We start from the raw sequence: 17,197 nt of genomic DNA on the forward strand, positions 1-17,197 counted from the left end.
TCCCCAATCCCCAGAGGTACTAGCCCTTATCCTTAGTACTTAAGACTCTTTTCTAGATACCTCCATCAGACACAGATATAAACAGCACTAGTTTTCCTATATTTTACATAAAAGAAAAAAGGTATAATTACTCTGAGTAATATAAAATGGGGTCCCTTTTGACCACCAGCCCCCAAACCATGTACATCTCTAGAAGAAATACTACCAGTTTGATGGGTCTAATATCACTTTGAGTTTTTGTGCTGTCTGTACTCATATGCCTATATACCGTACATACTCGTATATAAGCCGAGTTCTTTCAGCACATTTTTAATGCGGTTTTTGTGGTAAAACTAGGTGCCTCAGCTGATATTCAGGTCAGCTTATACTCAAGTATATACGGTATTCACAGCTACACTCAAAGAAGAGCAATATTTTGTTTCAAAAAAAATTCCAAAATAGTATGTCAGACACTATGCTTAGTATATTTATTCCTCACACATGTAGCTACTATCCCCTTTTTACAGAAGAAGAAAGATGCATACAAATTTTAAGTAACTTGCCCAAGTATGATATTTCTTAACACTCCTTCCCCCAGCGTTACCTCTCTGGCTAATCCTTGTTGGTAAGTGATAGCCTAGCGTAGTCTATCCCTTTCCACGTTTTCTCCAGTCTTAGAAACCTCTAACATTACCATGGCCTTGCACGGCCTGTCTCAGCATGCATCCAAGTCTGGGGGAGCAAGGACGGCAGGGAAGGCTTGGTCTTCGAGAAGGTCCGAACTTCCAAGTCAGTAACAAAGAAAGAAAACAGTCTGGTAAATTCTGAAAGCAAACACCATTTCCACAGCTCGCTGGCTTACTCTTTTAGGATAAGAGCAAGGATTATCAGTCATTACTAAGGAAATGGGAAAGATAACAGGTTAAAACCTAATTATGATTTCAACGTAATTGTTTGAGGAACTACAAAGTAACCATCTAAATGAGATGAAAAGGACCCCAGGTTACAGGGGCTTCCAAATGCAGTAGTAGGTCAGGTCTCATGAGCACTACTTGAAGGTTAAAAAGAAGAACCTGAAAACATGAGAAGAGAAAATGGCAGTCAACAGAGTTTTAAAATCCCCACTAGAATTAGCCTTTCACCTACTCATTACATGTACTACTAAGCCCTATGTGGCCTTTAGGAGAAACACTTGAGAAGTTTAATGAAGGTAGTTATCATTGAGAAAAAGAAAACTAGTCATTAGAAATGGTATTTTCTCTACCTTCCTTTTCCCCAATAATACTTAAAAAAAAAAAAAGTTAAATAGTGATGTAATGTAAATTTTCCATGGACTGTTTTAAGCCCCTCATATATACAAAGCACTTAGGAGGCACCAAAATAAATGGCAATCTAACTTTCTGTACAACCTTACCTAAGACACAACACACACACACACATACTTAAAGGTATGCATGCACTATAACAGCCATTTTGGGGAAAGCCGTTAACAGTAAACAGAAAACAGAAACACAAGTCATGACGTGTCATGTTGCCACTAGAAGAGATTTTTTATTCTTCTCTTTTTCTTTTATCTTCCAAACAATGGGAATATAGAGTTGTACAATGATGGGGGGGAAATCTCCAACACCTGCAGTCTAAAAAAGATATTGCAGATCAGGATAAAGATTTTGAATACCATTCTCCAATAAGAAGGTCTTAAAGTAATTTCCCAAAATTTGGAGAACTGGGAAGAGGACACCAAGATGCTGACCACATCCATGTAAAATAACACAGCCACTGCCACTAAGGCAAGGTCAGAATGAATTGGGGACAAAAGACAAATAGAAATTCTTCTCCATTACTACTTGCTTTCCATTGACAACAAATGTACTTCCTAAGAAGTTTACTTGCTCTGGATGGTTGAGTGGACAAATGATCACATGATACAAGCTAGTGACTACAGCATTGGTGGAGTTGGGGAGATGGTTCTACAAAGTAAGCCAAGGTTTTCCCACCCCTACCAGTTCCACTCAGTCATGATAAGTGTATTCGAGATAAGGGCACACTACCTGGCACACAGCCATGTCCTGCTCCATTTGCTATACTTAAAAACTGGTAATTAAGCCCTTGAGTACTTCTTTGGGTCCAAAATTCTATTGAGCTAGCTTTTAATATAGATCTTACCACCACCACCACCCCACCCACCCCCAGATACTGAAAGCATACATTATTGATGCAATGCACTGGGAATGAATTTAGACATGCTTTGTGAAAGCAGTTGGCTAAGTTATCAATCAAGTAATTTTAAAAGGTCTTAATAACAAAGATTCATCAGCAGTAAAGAAAAGCTGCATTTAGGAAAAGACACTTCAACAGTAATCTTTTAAAAAGAAATCAAGTACATAAAACATCAAGTTCACCTATACAGGCAAGGACAACTTAAGGATCTATTCACTTTCCAACCCAATTCACAAATCCAGATTTGGTTTCCTTGTGGTTCTTCTATAAAAGGGATCAAGGTTTCTTAAGGAAATAAATGGCTGGTGCCAAGACTGAGGCAGGAAATGCACAAGGGGAGCCTAAAATACCGTGTAGTAACAGAAAGCAGCATGCAAAGACAAGGGGATGTCAGAGAGACACAAAAATCAACTGATAAAGTTTCCAATGCCAAAAGTGGAAAATATGCCAAATGCCAAAAAACAAAACAAAAACAAACCAAAAACAACATAAAAAAGCACTTCTTCCCTCTGCTTTTCTCATGACTCGACAGGGTTAAGTTAATGATATCCCTCTCAAATAGCGAGAGAAGCACCAGCTAAGTCCCAATTGAGAGACAGCCTACATTTAAACAGTAATTCTCTGTTAGAGCTTATTAACTTCTGAGCACCTCAGTTTGCAAAAGGCTATGGATGGCAATGCCAGCCCAATCCCCACATAGATGAAACTTCCATTGAATTCTTTCTGATCATTCACCAAGGGTATAGATAATCTTGACCTCGGGGAAAGTAGATTACTACCCTCCACTTCTCAACAGCCAGTCCAAGGAGGGACAGCCTCTCTTGGGGGCTTGGTGTGTCCTAGATGGAGGTCACTGTAGTGGGGACAGTTCAGGGGGTCAGTCACGAGTCATGCCCTATCAGTCTCCCCTGATGGCCTTGGTTAGAAAGCCTTGGGGCCAATCTTGTAAGCCATTCTCACATAATGTACGGGTAACAATCATGGTCCCAATTGTAACTGTGATGGATTGATCTGCCACCAATCATGAATTTACAGCAGGTTCCTTTGCTCCCTATTTTATCTAGCGTCCTAACTTCAATGTCTTCCTCATCTGGATGCTGAGTCTGTCTTTGTGTTGTCTTTGTCCCATTTAAAACTTCTCCTCAAATTTTGTTTAAGATTGGGGGCTCTTGCACCCTGAAAACCTCAAAACTGTCAAAGTCGTCACAACAGGAAAATCTGGATAAAAGCCCAAGTCTAAATCCAAGTCAAAAGTCAAGGAAACACGATGACAAAGTGTAGCATGGTACCCTGGTGAAGCCCTGGAAGCACTCACTAGTCTGTCTCAAGAGACTGGAAAGAATGCTACCTGGCCAATGAAAGAAAAAGATCCTTATTTGTACTCGTTCCAAAGAAAGGTAATGCCACAGGATGCAGAAGTTATCGTTAAGTACCATTAATATCACACACAAGAAAAAAATCTCCTTAAGATCATTCAACAGCTGTTTCAGCAACACAGCTGCAGACAGACACACCCCACACACATAAGACAGAGAGCCACTAGAAGTCTGGGCTGGACTCATCAAAGAGCATGTGTGGAGCAAGGAATATCATTGATGTCATGTGGATCTTGACAGAAAGCAAAAATACCACAGAGATGCTAACTTGTATTTTATCGACTAACAGGCATTTGACAGTGATTGTAATTCACTATTCATATCAATCTATAGCTAGCATTGGTATGGCTGGGAATCACAGAAGAATTCAATGTTCTGATGAATCTGCACATGGACCTAGAGGCAGAACAAGGGAATAAAATACCATGTTAGCTTAAAATCAGGAAATGGCTATCAGGGCTATATCCTCTCAACTTATTCAGTCTGTATGCTAAGCAAACAATACTCAAAGCTGGACTATATAAAGAAGAACTCAGTATCAAGATTTGAGGAAGGTTTATTAGCAACCTGTGATGTGTAGATGACACAACCTTGGTTGCTGAAAAGTGAGGACTTGACATATGCTGATGAAGGTCACGAACTGCAACCTTCAGTGCAGACTGCAACTCAATGTCAAGAAAACCCAAATCCTCACAACTGGACCATAAGGTAACATCATGATAAACGGAAAAAAGATTACGTTGTCAAGGATTTTGCCTGGTCTTGGCACAAGGGACTCCATTTTGAATCCGGCACCTTCTTGGTTCTCAGAACTCACCTCTCATGGGCCTCCCTCACATCGGCCTCCCCTCCCCTCGCTGAAAACCAGATATCCCCGAGAAAGAATGTTCTTTGAAGATGTTTACTTCACCTACCCTGGTACCTATAGATAAGATTAACGACCACTTCCCTGCATCCCTTGAAGATGTGTTTATTCCACCCATCCCGGACCTATAGATAAAATTAATGAGCGCTTCCCTTTGAAGTCCCTGTGTGCAGCTGTGCCTGCCACCAGGGGATATAAAAATGCAGCCAGAAATTCCCCTCGCGCGGTTTCATTAGCTCAATACGTGAGTTATTGAACCCGTCCGCAAGCTTCTCAATAAAGCCTGCTTCTAAAACTTTACCAATTGGACCTTTAATTCCGCTTCGCGCCCCAAAAACCCTTACAGATTTCATCTTGCTTGGCTCCACAATCAATGCACTTGGAAGCAGCAGTCAAGAAATGAAATAACAAACAAACAAAAAAAGAAATGAAATAACACACAGCACTGGGCAAATCTACTGCACAAGACCCCGTTACAGTGCTGAAGAGCAAGGACTTAACTTTGAGGACTAGGGCACACCTGTCCCAAGCTATTTTCAATCACTTCATGTGTATTTGAAAGTTGAACACTGAATAAGGAAGGCCAAAGAAGAATCCATGTTTGTTTGTTTTTAATTATGGTGTTAGAAAAAAATACGGACAGAAAAACAAATCTGTCTCAGGAGAAATACAGCCAGAATGTTCCTTAGAAGTAAGGATGGTAAGACTTCACTTAACATACTTTGGACAAATTATCCAGGAGGCACCCGACCCTGGAAAAGAACATCATGTTGGTAAAAGCAGAGGGTCAGCAAAAAGATGACTGCCTAGTGGTCTTGACAGGAGATGAACTGTCACAGTAGCTGCCGCACTGGGCTCAGACGTAACAATTGTGAGGCTGGCCCAGGCCGGGCAGCGTTTCGTGCTGTTGTAGTTCACTATGAGTCAGAACCAATCTGATGGCACCTAACACCACCACCTTACACAGGCTCTAGGAACAGAGAAAATTTAAAATATAAATAAGGAAAACTATGTAAATTAAGTTTTGGATTTTATAGTAGTGTGTCAAAATTGATTAATTGTAGCAAATGTTTGACACTAATAGAAGATGTTAATAATAAGGAAAACTCATTGTGGGATATATTTTGGAACGCTGTACTATCTACAATTTGTCTATAAACCTGTTCTAAAAAGATGACTGGAAGGCTCTAAAAAAGAGCATTAAGAGCTGACGTGGAAAGAAACCGGTCAAGATAGAGTCATTCTGTTTAAAGGAAGTGTCCAGAATATATAAATCTGTAAGCAGAAAGTGGCTTAGTGGTTGCCTGGGGCTGGCGTAAGGGGAAATGGAGTGTGACTTTAATGGGCACAAGGTTGCTTTATGGGGCAATGAAAATGTCCTAAAATTACATAGTAGTGAGTTAGTTCCACACCATACAAATACATAAACCACTCAAGCATATACTTTAGGACAGCAAACTCTATGGTTGGTTTTTTTTAAAAGCAAACACACAACTATCCCTATAGACCTATTAAATGAAATTTAAAAGATTGACTGTACCACATCTTGGTGTGGATGTGAAGGCAACGTGGATTTTCATGCCCTGTGGGTGGTGACATAAAATGGTACAACCACTTTGGAAAACAGTTTGGTGATTTCCTAAAAAGCTAAACCTTTGGACCATTAACTCTCAGATATAGCCCCAAGATAAATGAGTGCATACGCCCACAGAGATCTACACTTTGATGTCCACAGCATCTTGATCTGCAGCTGTCCTAGGATACTGATCACACAAAATGTACCCAGATTGAAATGCGCCACAGCGGTGCCATCTGCCACACACCCTAACAAACCGAACAGTTGTGTGTGCTGTCGAGTCCATTCTGACTCACAGCAACGTGCTACGGGGGAGCAGATGGCCAGGTGATTTCCCTCACGGAGTGGCTGGGTAGGTCTTAGCCTCCAACCACTTTTGGTTAGCAGCCAAGCACTTAACCACTGCACCAGCTAGGCTCCAGCTTAGTTAGCCTTAAAAAAGGCAAACATGGGGCGTTGATGAGTCAAAAAATTATTTAAGGGAAAAAACAGACCAGGAAAAAAAAAAAGTGAAAAGCTTGCTCCTGACTACATCCATGCATGCTTAACTGGGAGTTGATGGCTAACACTGTCCAAGATCTGGCACGTATGCTCCCAAAGAAGTATCACATGAACCTGGTAAAGAACTCCCACTGCTTGGCTAAGTCCCCAGTGAAAAAGTCAACATCCTCGGTGACCTGTCTGAGCCTTCCAGCAAAGGCTGAGCTCAAGAAAAGGCCAAATGAATTGGCCAAGTGATACTTATGACAAAAATGGAACCATTTTAGAGGAAAAAAATAATCTACATGTGACCTCCTCCCTGGGAAACGGACAACAGAAAAGTGGGTGAAGGGAGACATCGGACAGGGCAAGATATGACAATAGTAATTTATAAATTATCAAGGGCTCATGAGGGAGGGGGGAGCGGGAAGGGAGGGGAAAAAAATGAGGACCTGATGTCAGGGGCTTAAGTGGAGAGGAAATGTTTTGAGAATGATGAGGGCAATGAATGTACAAATGCGCTTTACACAATTGATGTATGTATGGATTGTGATAAGAGTTGTATGAGCCCCTAATAAAATGATTTAAAAAAAAAAGAAAAAAATAACAACCATCACCACTACCCCCCCCCAAAACACAACAAGCACACTCTATATTGCATATGATAAGATTACACGTGAATATTTATTTATACCAATTTTCCCCATAATGAACACCCAAACAACAGCAAGTTAAAATGAACTCCTAACTACGCTTTGTTGGTTTAAGATGGTCAAATCCTGGGAGTTCACACAGTAACTTCCTTGGGGACACTCAGGTCCCACACTGTTGCTTAAAGCTCACCAGACACAGCATCCTGGGCACAGGTTCTGCCCATCAGTGTGGCTGTGCCTTCCAGAGGCTGGCTCCACAGGAAGTCTGTGCCCATCACCCTACCTCGCTCACACGTACTTCACACTAATGGCCACCAATGTTGTGAGAAATCCAGCCCTTGCAACTCTGAACACTTATAAGATTCCTCGATTACTCTTAGCACCAGAAAAGCTAGACTAGTCATAATCAATGACGGTCCAGGAAACTGTGGGCATGTGGTCTTTCATCCACTGAACAAGCATCAGGGAGATTCAAGCCCCCAACAGACAGTACTGTGCTCTGCTCCGAATCCTGATCTTGAGAGACTCAGAGGCACTGCCTGGAACTAACTGCAAGTTGTTGGGGAAGAATACAGGCGAGATAGGGGAGTGTGTCCAGAGATACACAGTGTCTGTGCACTGTGAATCAGGCAAAGAAAGATGAGGATACCTGTTCCCATAAAGATTACTGTAAAGTGACACTATGACTCAGAATTGAATTGGTGACCGTGGACTTGGGATTTTTTGGTCCCCACCCCATGCCCCAATGTGCTCTCCTCTATATTGGGAGGATTTTTATATTCGAAAGAGCAGATATTTTTAAAACTAATTGCCATCAATCCCAACCTGTGGTGTGTTCCATAAGTAGGACTGCGCTCCACAGGGTTTCCAGTGGCTAATCTTCCAGAAATCGAACACCTGCCCTTCTCCCCAGGCTCTTCTGGGTGTGCTGGAACTGGCAGCTGGACCCTTTGAACCAACCAGGCACTCCAAACACTTCAAGAAGATCTTACTAGAAGTTTACAGACTTGAGAGGCACGGGTTCCTTTAAACTACCATCTAGTCGAAGCAAGCACATCATTTCACCTTGCCCACCAGCTCCACACAGCACATTTTGAAAACTCAATGCCACACGTCGATGCATCAGGAGCACCACGTGAGAAGGATTCAAGGCTGACAGGGTTCAAAGGGAAAAGACTCTCCTTGGGAGAGTTTCTCCTGCCGCCGTAGGAATGCAGCCTGGCACACACCAGCACCATGGATCTCTATTCGCTGATCCTCAGTCAGTGGGTGGGCTCTGTGAGAGGCCACAGGGCTATTGCAAGGGGTACATAAATCCACACATGCTTTTGAGAATGTTTTGGAGTGCTGAACAGACAATAAAACCAAATCAAATCAGTTGACATCTTGCCAACCCCATGTGTTTTTCCACCCGGAACTGTGCTCCAGATGATTTTCAATGGCTGTCACCTTTTGGAAGTAGGGTGCCAGGATTTTCTTCCAAGGCTCTAGTAGATTCAAACCATCAACCTTACCATTAGTAGTCACGTGCTTACCTGTCTACATCATCCAAGGACTCTGAATAACCATACATCCTATACACGGGTGTGCCACGGGTTTTCCAACAGATGTGTGGTCCAAGTTTGCAAAACTAGTTAGAAGGTTTTGAGGTTCTTAAATTCCCTAGGGTAGGAGACCATTAATCTAGTCCACATAACCACATCTTTTAATCCACTTCCATCAAGTAGACTAGATGGCAACTCATAGTGACCTGTTAAAGAGTGTCCAAGACTGAATCTTTATAGGAGCCAACATGTTCTCCTCACTAGGAGTGGCTACTGGGTTTGAACTGCCAACCTTCCAGTTAGCAGTCCAACACTTAATCCAGATATGAAAAACGGCACAGTGTAAAACTTACTTGCCCAGAAGATGAAGCAGTCAGTCTGAGAGAAGTAAGTACGGAGGCCCTATCATGTACCAAAAAGGTTGTCCCACCCAAGAAGCATCAGGAAGAACATGAGCAAAGCCCAAAACCTACTGCCGTGAAGTCAATTTCAACTCACAGAGATCCTAAATAGGATTTCAGAGATTGCAAAGTATTTATGGGAACAGACGGCTTCATCATCATTCTCAGAAGGGGTTTGACCTGCTGGCCTTGTTGTTAGCACCCCAACAACTAACTCACACTACCACATCACCTGATGAGTACTGGGCTGCTAATCAAACACATAATCCACGACCGAATTCCTACCCAAAAGATACACAACTGGGATTGATTTATTAAGATTCGGTTAAGCAGGAGAGAAACTAACATGATTAAATCACATCTTTCATGGAAAAGAAATCAAAGACTATTTGAAATTAGAAATATTGGTTCTGTAAACCGACATGAAGCAGGGACCCAATAGAGAGGTCTGAGGGGCCAACTCCAATCCCAACTACGTAGACAGGACCCCCTCCACGCAGAATTCACTTCAGAGGACAGGACTGAAGGTACAGCTCAGGCAGAGGGACATGTCTGATCAGAGCACAGGGGAGCAAATGAAGGGAAAGGAAGCGAGAGTAGAGCACATCCTGGCCCACAAAACCTTGAGGATGATATTCCCGCTCAGAGCAGCCAATGCACACAGAGGACCATATGGCCCCACTAAGAAACACGACATCCTTCACTGACCCATAGTCCTACAGGGGACAACACTGGAGACACAGTGTGGGAATTGCACCAGATCTGATCCCACCACACCAAGGCGAAACACTAAGGGCATGCAACAGAACAGCAAGGGGAACAGAACAAGGAAGTCCCGAGGGAGTACCAAAAATGGACTCTGGGGCCAGGGCGTGGCACTCCATCAGATTCGACTGGAAAACACTCCTGAAGGACAACAGACCTTGAACTATCTACAGGCTTTTCTCTTTTTTTGTCCTTGTTTTTTGTTGTTGTTTTGTTTTCTTTTGTTCCTTTGTTTTGCTCTGTCCTGTTTTTTGTGTGCATATTATTATCTCTGCAGGTCTATCTAGATGAGATAGGAGGGATAAACAATCTGGAGATTCAGTGCCATCCTTTGAAAATAATTCTTCTGTTGGGAGGGGCAAGCATCCACTTAGTATTTGGGACTAGGGCCAGCCCCCCAGACCTCTCCACTGGGTTCCCTAATCCATGCTGGAATGTTGCATTCATACCTTGGGACACTGGGTTGGAGTCTGGTCCCTCTTTCCCTGTGGAGATATAAACAATTCCCTCCCCTTGGGTGGATTAGCACCCCGTGCCCCCGCTACCCATTTCTTCCTGATTTTCAAATAAGGAATCTGCAGCTCCGGGAGAGGGATATATCTGATTGGAGCACACAGGAGCAGATGAAGGGGAAGGAGGAAAGACTGGAGCACATACTGGCCCACCAGGCCTTGAGGATGATGACTCCAATTAGAGTAGCCAGTCCACAGAGAGGACCACATGGCCAGCCCCACTATGAGACATGACGCCGCTTACTGACCCATGACCCTGCCTGGGACAGCACCTGAGACACAGTGTGGGAATTGCGCCCCATCTGATCCCGCCACACTGAGGCAAAGCACTGGGGGAGTGCAGCGGAACAGCAAGGGAATGGAGTAGCAAGGTTCCCAGGGAATGCTGAAGGTGGACTTTGCAGTCAGGTCATGGTGCCCCAACAGACTGGACTGGAAAACACCCCTAAAGGCCAACAAACGATCCTTAAACTACAAGCTTCACTTTCTTGTTGTGTTTTGTTTTGTTGTCAGTGGTTTGTTGTTGTTGCTGTTTTGTTGTATATTGTTGCCTGGTTTTACTCTGTCTTGTTTGTATGCATGTTGGGAGGCAAAGGGAATTTATAGAGGTCTAGACAAAAACATGTACATTGCACATATATTTATATATGAGGATGGGGAAATAGATCTATGTGCATATATTTATAGGGTTAGTATTAAGGTAGCAGAAAGACACTGGGCCTCCACTCAAGTACTCTCTCAATGCAAGAATACTTTCTTCTATTACACTGGCATTCTATGATGCTCACCTTCCCGACACAACCGCTGAAGACAAAGCGGGTGAATAGCAAATGTGAAGAAAGCTGATGGTGCCCGGCTATCAAAAGATATAGTGTCTGGGTCTTAAAGGCTTGAAGGTAAACAAGCTGCCATCTAGCTCAAAAGCAACAAAGTCCATATGGAAGAAGCACATCAGCCTGTGTGATCACGAGGTGTCAAAGGGATCAGCGATCAGTCATCAAAGAACAAAAAATCAAATCACTGTGAATGAGGGGGAGTACAGACTTGGGACACAAAACCCATCTGTAGGCAACTGGACATCCCTTTATAGAAGGGCCGGGAGGAGTTGACGAGCCACTCGGTGCAGTGTAGCAATGATGAAACATACAACTTTCTTTCTTCTAGTTCCTAAATGCTTCCTCCCCCACGAATATCATGATCCCAATTCTACCTTACAAATCTGCCTAGACCAGAGGATATCCATACACTGGTACAGAAAGGAACTGGAAACAGGGAATCCAGGACAGATGATTCCTTCAGGACCAGTGCTGAGAGTGATGATGGTGGGGTGAAAAGGGGGAACTGATTACAAGGATCTACATATAACCTCCCTGGGGAATGGACAACAGAAAAGTGGCTACAGGGAGATGTTGGACACTGTAAACTATGACAAAAGAATAATAATTTATAAATTATCAAGGGTTCATGAGGGAGGGGGCAGCAGGGAGGGAGAGGAAAAATGAGCTGATACCAAGGACTCAAGTAGCAAATGTTTTGAGAATGATGATGGCAACAAATGTACAAACGTGCTTGACAGAACGGATGTATGTATGGATTGTGATAAGAGTTGTATGAGCCCCCAATAAAATGATTTTTTTAAAAAGAATCCTGTCACAGATGAGCCTGGATCACGCAGGTGGGCCCAAATCAAAGGTTATTGAAGCACTTTGACAATGGATGAAGAGGTCACAAGCCAAACAACAGCAATCATTTGTAAAAGTTAGAAAAGGCAAGCAAGCAATTGGCCTCTAAGTCAGTGGTTATCAACTTTCCTAATGCTGCGACCCTTTCATACAGTTCCCCTTATGTTGTGGTGACCCCCAACCATAACATTATTTTCATTACTACTTCATAACTTTAATTTTGCCACTGTTATGAATCTTTATATCTGACATGCAGGGTGTATTCTCATTGTTACAAATTGAACATAATTAAAGCATAGTGGTTAATCACAAAAACAATATGTAATTATATATTGTGAAATATTTATTACTAATGACAAACAAATTTTGTCTTGAAGCATGGTGTAGCATGGGTAACAATCTTCATGCGGGGATACTCGTACGTGGGCTTTATCTGCATGTGGATGGACCGGCCTGGAGACAGTGGAGCGGTGTCTCAGTTCCTAAGACCATCGGAAATATGTGTTTTCCGATGGTCTTAGGCGACCCCTGTGAAAGGGATGTTCGACCCCCAAAGGTCTTGTGACCCACAGGTTAAGAACTGCTGCTCTAGAGGCTCAAGTAATAACTAGTCCTACACCATGACCTTGACTCTCAGCTCAGGGAATTCGATTCCAGATGCCTGCCCTCTATTGCTATAAAAGAGTCTACAGTCTACTGTGTTGTTCGAAATCCACCAAATCTGTGGTAATTTGTTACAGCAGCCATAGAAAATGAATGCTCCTATCCTCTTATGTTAGTATGTAAAACAGATTTTCAAGGTAGTTGATCAATCCTTGAATCATTTCAAAATGTGTGTTTGTGTGTGGGGTGTGTGTTAAGGAACAGAAGAAACAAGAACAGAATTCAATCACTGCTAAAGCTGGGTATATGGGAAATCCCTTTGGGTTTATGTGTGCATATTTGAAAAGTTTCAAATAAACTTGAAAGTTCAAGTTAGTGATTCATGTTTCAGGGGCAGCTAATGTGAAAGAAATTGCATCTCTAAGCGTGTTTTCAGAGTGCAGGAAAGCCACATAGGAGCTGAGCACCTAGAAAGCATCCATGCTGCCGCCCGGGTCCCCATTTTTCCAGGACAGGTCAGAGTTAAAGCGCAAAAAATCCTCACCTAACATTTTGGTGGGCAGCTTATAGCTAATAATGCAACTCAACTCTGGGTATTTTTAAAACAATATGCCTCCAAGTTCTATCTGAGCAGGTGGCTATGGCCTCTGGAACCACCACCGGTATACATGTTCAAGAACCAGTCTTGTCAACAGCTTTGTCACAGCATGTCGCCTCTGCCACAGCAGTGTCACAACTAAGAGACTGACCCAGCCTGGAAAACAAGGCATTTTCATAAAAGCATGTCCTTCAAGCTAGCTGCATTTGTTAGACGCACCGAAAGTTTAAGGAAATATCCAAAGACCCAAATATTTCTGTTTCGCACAGTAACTTCCAAAGCCACTTTGCGCCTGGGTCCATCCGGTCAGTTCCTATACAAACACATGCTAAAGCCAACCATATGCTTCAATGCAGAAGGACTCTGTTGAGTCTGCTGGTAGAAAGAGCAAAGGTTTGCAAGATATTACCAAAACACTGATTTTTAACCCACGTTTGAAGGAGCCAAGACCCTGGGCCACTGAGTCACTTCTGATTCCTGATGACCCACCCGAGTGTCAGACAACTGCGCTTCAGAGTGGTTTCTCAAAGCAGAATGCCCGTCTTCCTTCCCCAGCCCTTGGGATAAACTCAAACCCATAACCTATTGGTCAACCGCCAAACCCACAACCTATTGGCCAACTGCCAAGCACACCGTAACTACAAGTGAGCTTCAGAAAGTTTGTGGTAAACTTCCACTCTCCTTAAATTTCATTTTCCCGCAAGCTCTTTGAAGCTCTCTCATATTTACACTATACAGGGACCAAGATAATTCCAAGGTGGATCGCAACCATTCAGAATATTTTATAGTGGACCAACAGGTATTTAAATGTTGAATATAACAAATCTGTTTCCCTAATTAATGCATCTTACCAAAAAATTCAGTGATGTACTGGAAATTTAAAAGTCAGTCCTTCGCATTTCATGATGCTCACCTTCCCGACAGGGTCACCGAAGACAAAGCAGGTGCATAAGAAATGTGGTGAAGAAAGCTGATGGTGCACGGCTATCAAAAGATACAGCATCTGGGGTCTTAAAGGCTTGAAGATAAACAAATAGTCATCTAGCAGAGAAGCAACAAAGACCACATGGAAGAAAGCACACCAGCCTGTGTGAGCACAAGGTGTCAACAGGATCAAGTATCAGGCATCAAAGAACAAAAAAATTTTATCATTGTGAATGAGGGAGAATACAGAGTGGAGACCCAAAGTCCATCTGTAGGGTTGCGGGGAGGAGACAAGCCAGTCAGGGTGCAGTATAGCATCATAAAAGATACAACTCTCCTCTCCTCCCCCCAACTATCATGATCCCAATTCTACTTTATAAACCTGCTAGACCAAAGGATGTACACTGGTACAGATAAGAGTTGGAAACATAGGGAATCCAGGGCAGATCAACCCCTCAGGACCAATAATAAGAGTAGTGATACCAGGAGGATAAGGGGAAGGTGGGGTAGAAAGGGGTAACCAATCACAATGATCTACATATAGTCCCCTCCCTGGAGGACGGACAAGAGAAAAGTGAGTGAAGGGAGACATCAGTCAGTGTAAGACATGACAATAATAATTTATAAATTATCAAGGGTTCATGAGGGAGGGAGGGAAAGAGGGAGAAAAATAATGAGCCGATACCAAGGGCTAAAGTATAAAGAAAATGTTTTGAGAATGATGATGGCAAGAAATGTACCAATGTGTTTGACAACAATGGATAGATGTATGGATTGTGATGAGCTGTACGAGCCCCCAATAAAATGATTAAGAACAAAACAAACTCCTTCAATGCGGCTGTGGAAAGAATGATCTAGTAGCACAGTGGTTCTCAGCAGAGGCCCCTTCAACTTTTAAAGGTGGTTTTTAGATTTCTGTGGGTCCTTTGGGATCGTCACCTTGGTTGGTAGAAGGGGACTTCGCTGGCAGAGACCAGGGATGCCACACATCTTGACATGTCTGGGACATCCCTATAATAAAGATATGGCCCACATCCTGCATAGTTCTTGAAGGTCCTGTACATTCGTGTGCATCAGAGTGTCCCCCACGTGGGTGATATTGGGTTGGGGGTGGAGGTGGCTGGAACCATCCACAGGGGCTGTAAGGCAGGACCCCCTCCCCGCCCCCTTTATCCTGGATTATGGAGTATAGCACAAACGTTTTTTGTTTTTCTGTTTTGTTTTGTTTGGGGGGGGGGGCCTAAATAAATTCAGGAACCCATGAGTACATGAAAAACCCATTTACCTGAGACTACAACTCCTAACAGCTAAAAAAAGCAACCTAACAAAGCATTCCTTACAGTTTGAAAGATAACAGTATTTCAAAAGTATCCTCAAATAAAGCAAAGGAAGATTATCTATAGTGGTGACAAACCATGATTAGGTGTTGGGCTGTGAACAACATGGTCAGCAGTTCAAAATTACCAGCAGTTCTTCAAGAGAAAGGTTGGGCTTTCTACTCTCATTAACAGTGAATAGTCTTGGAACCCCACCAGGGGTCGCCACGAGTCAGCATTGACTCTGGCAGTAAATGAGAATGCCAGGTAGATAGTAGGAGGGTCATTTTTGAGAGCGGCAAATCGAGATAAAAGTGTAGGGGTGGTACTCAACCTGTCAATCAGGTCACAGTCTGATGGTGCCTCAATTAAGCACTCAGTTCCAAATCCATCTTTTGGCTTGTTGTAACGAGTTACCACACTCTTACCCAGTGGACCGCTGTTCCTTACCCATATTCTGCTAATATGAGGCACTAGGGGGAAGACTAGAAAGGCAGGAGTAGAAAATGGGAGCCTATACCACCCCTAAGTCAGAACTGAGGAAAATGTGGACCAGATCATTTTTGAAAACCTGTTCACATATCAAATAAATAGAATAAAATTATAAGATACTTCATGTTTCTTCCAAGAACCATTTACACTGTTCACAAATAACTTACCAAAGGAACACACTTGCTTTGTTATCTTCATAGATCTTGTTATAACCACAACTGCTTCTTAGTGAAACCATGCTCATCTGGCCCATGAAATGTCCCATGTTCGGTCTTTTCTGGCTATCTCTTCAGGTCTATATATCTTATAAACTCAAAACTCCGCCGAAATCGAATCCAGCCAGACCTCTATCTTTCAGACACGGGCACACCGTAAGTGGTTATGGACCTTATACTAAACCAAGAGGGACACGAGGGCTGGCTGCTTCACTTTTCATGACTCTAGTAGAGTGGGAAGTAGATTCAACGTCTGATCCCTCCCTCCCATCAAGAAAGGAACCCTGAACTACAAATGTGAAAGGGCTGCCGTGAAGAGGTTTGACAGGAGAGACCAGAGTATTCACGATGTACACATTGAAAACCCAGTAAAGCAAAGTGGCCCCTTTCAAAGAGAAAATACAAACAGTATCTAGTCAGTCTTCAAGGAAAGGGAACATGCCAACATCTCATCCACTCCCACTTATTCATAAGCCCTCCATAATTGAGTCATGAAGTCGTCAGTCGAATTTCCAGTATCCTTACAATTCGGTATAAACTCGATTCAGTGAATCTGTTTGCCCACATTGTCCTATTTGAAAGTGAAGGCAATAATATCAATTCAGTATGTCAGAGGACTAAGGGGATTGTCCAACAAAATTAAGTTAACATCCCTTGGGTTATGGGCAAGGCGATATATGTCAGAGCAAAGTGATGGAGGTAAAGGGACATTGGGAGGTAAGGCAACACAGGTAAATACCATTATATAAACAACACTGCCATAAGAGTAAGAACAATCTTCAAATGGATACAAAGACTCTTAAGCTGAAGAGACACCACCACAAATACACATAGATTTGACAGAAGGAATTTCTACATATATATTTAGCATGTATTACAAATACATCCACAAGTAGAAAAGATTACACAGGGAGCAAAGTTATGAAAACTTATTTAATGTAGCCAAAAACCTTGTGGGCAGGGGGGGGCACAGTGCAAAGGACCATGATCTAGGGC

At 42.8% G+C, this 17,197-nt stretch overlaps 1 protein-coding gene across 1 annotated transcript in view; it reads right to left on the bottom strand.

Moving 5' to 3' along the window:
- IGF2BP3 (insulin like growth factor 2 mRNA binding protein 3) overlaps positions 1–17,197 on the bottom strand; it is a 135,141-nt gene that overhangs the window by 52,621 nt on the left and 65,323 nt on the right. The window lies entirely within an intron of this gene.

The sequence above is a fragment of the Echinops telfairi genome, unplaced genomic scaffold (assembly GCF_000313985.2).
Source record: "Echinops telfairi isolate 266 unplaced genomic scaffold, ASM31398v2 ScPeMD7_23;HRSCAF=83, whole genome shotgun sequence".
In the NCBI taxonomy this organism is placed as follows: domain Eukaryota; kingdom Metazoa; phylum Chordata; class Mammalia; order Afrosoricida; family Tenrecidae; genus Echinops; species Echinops telfairi.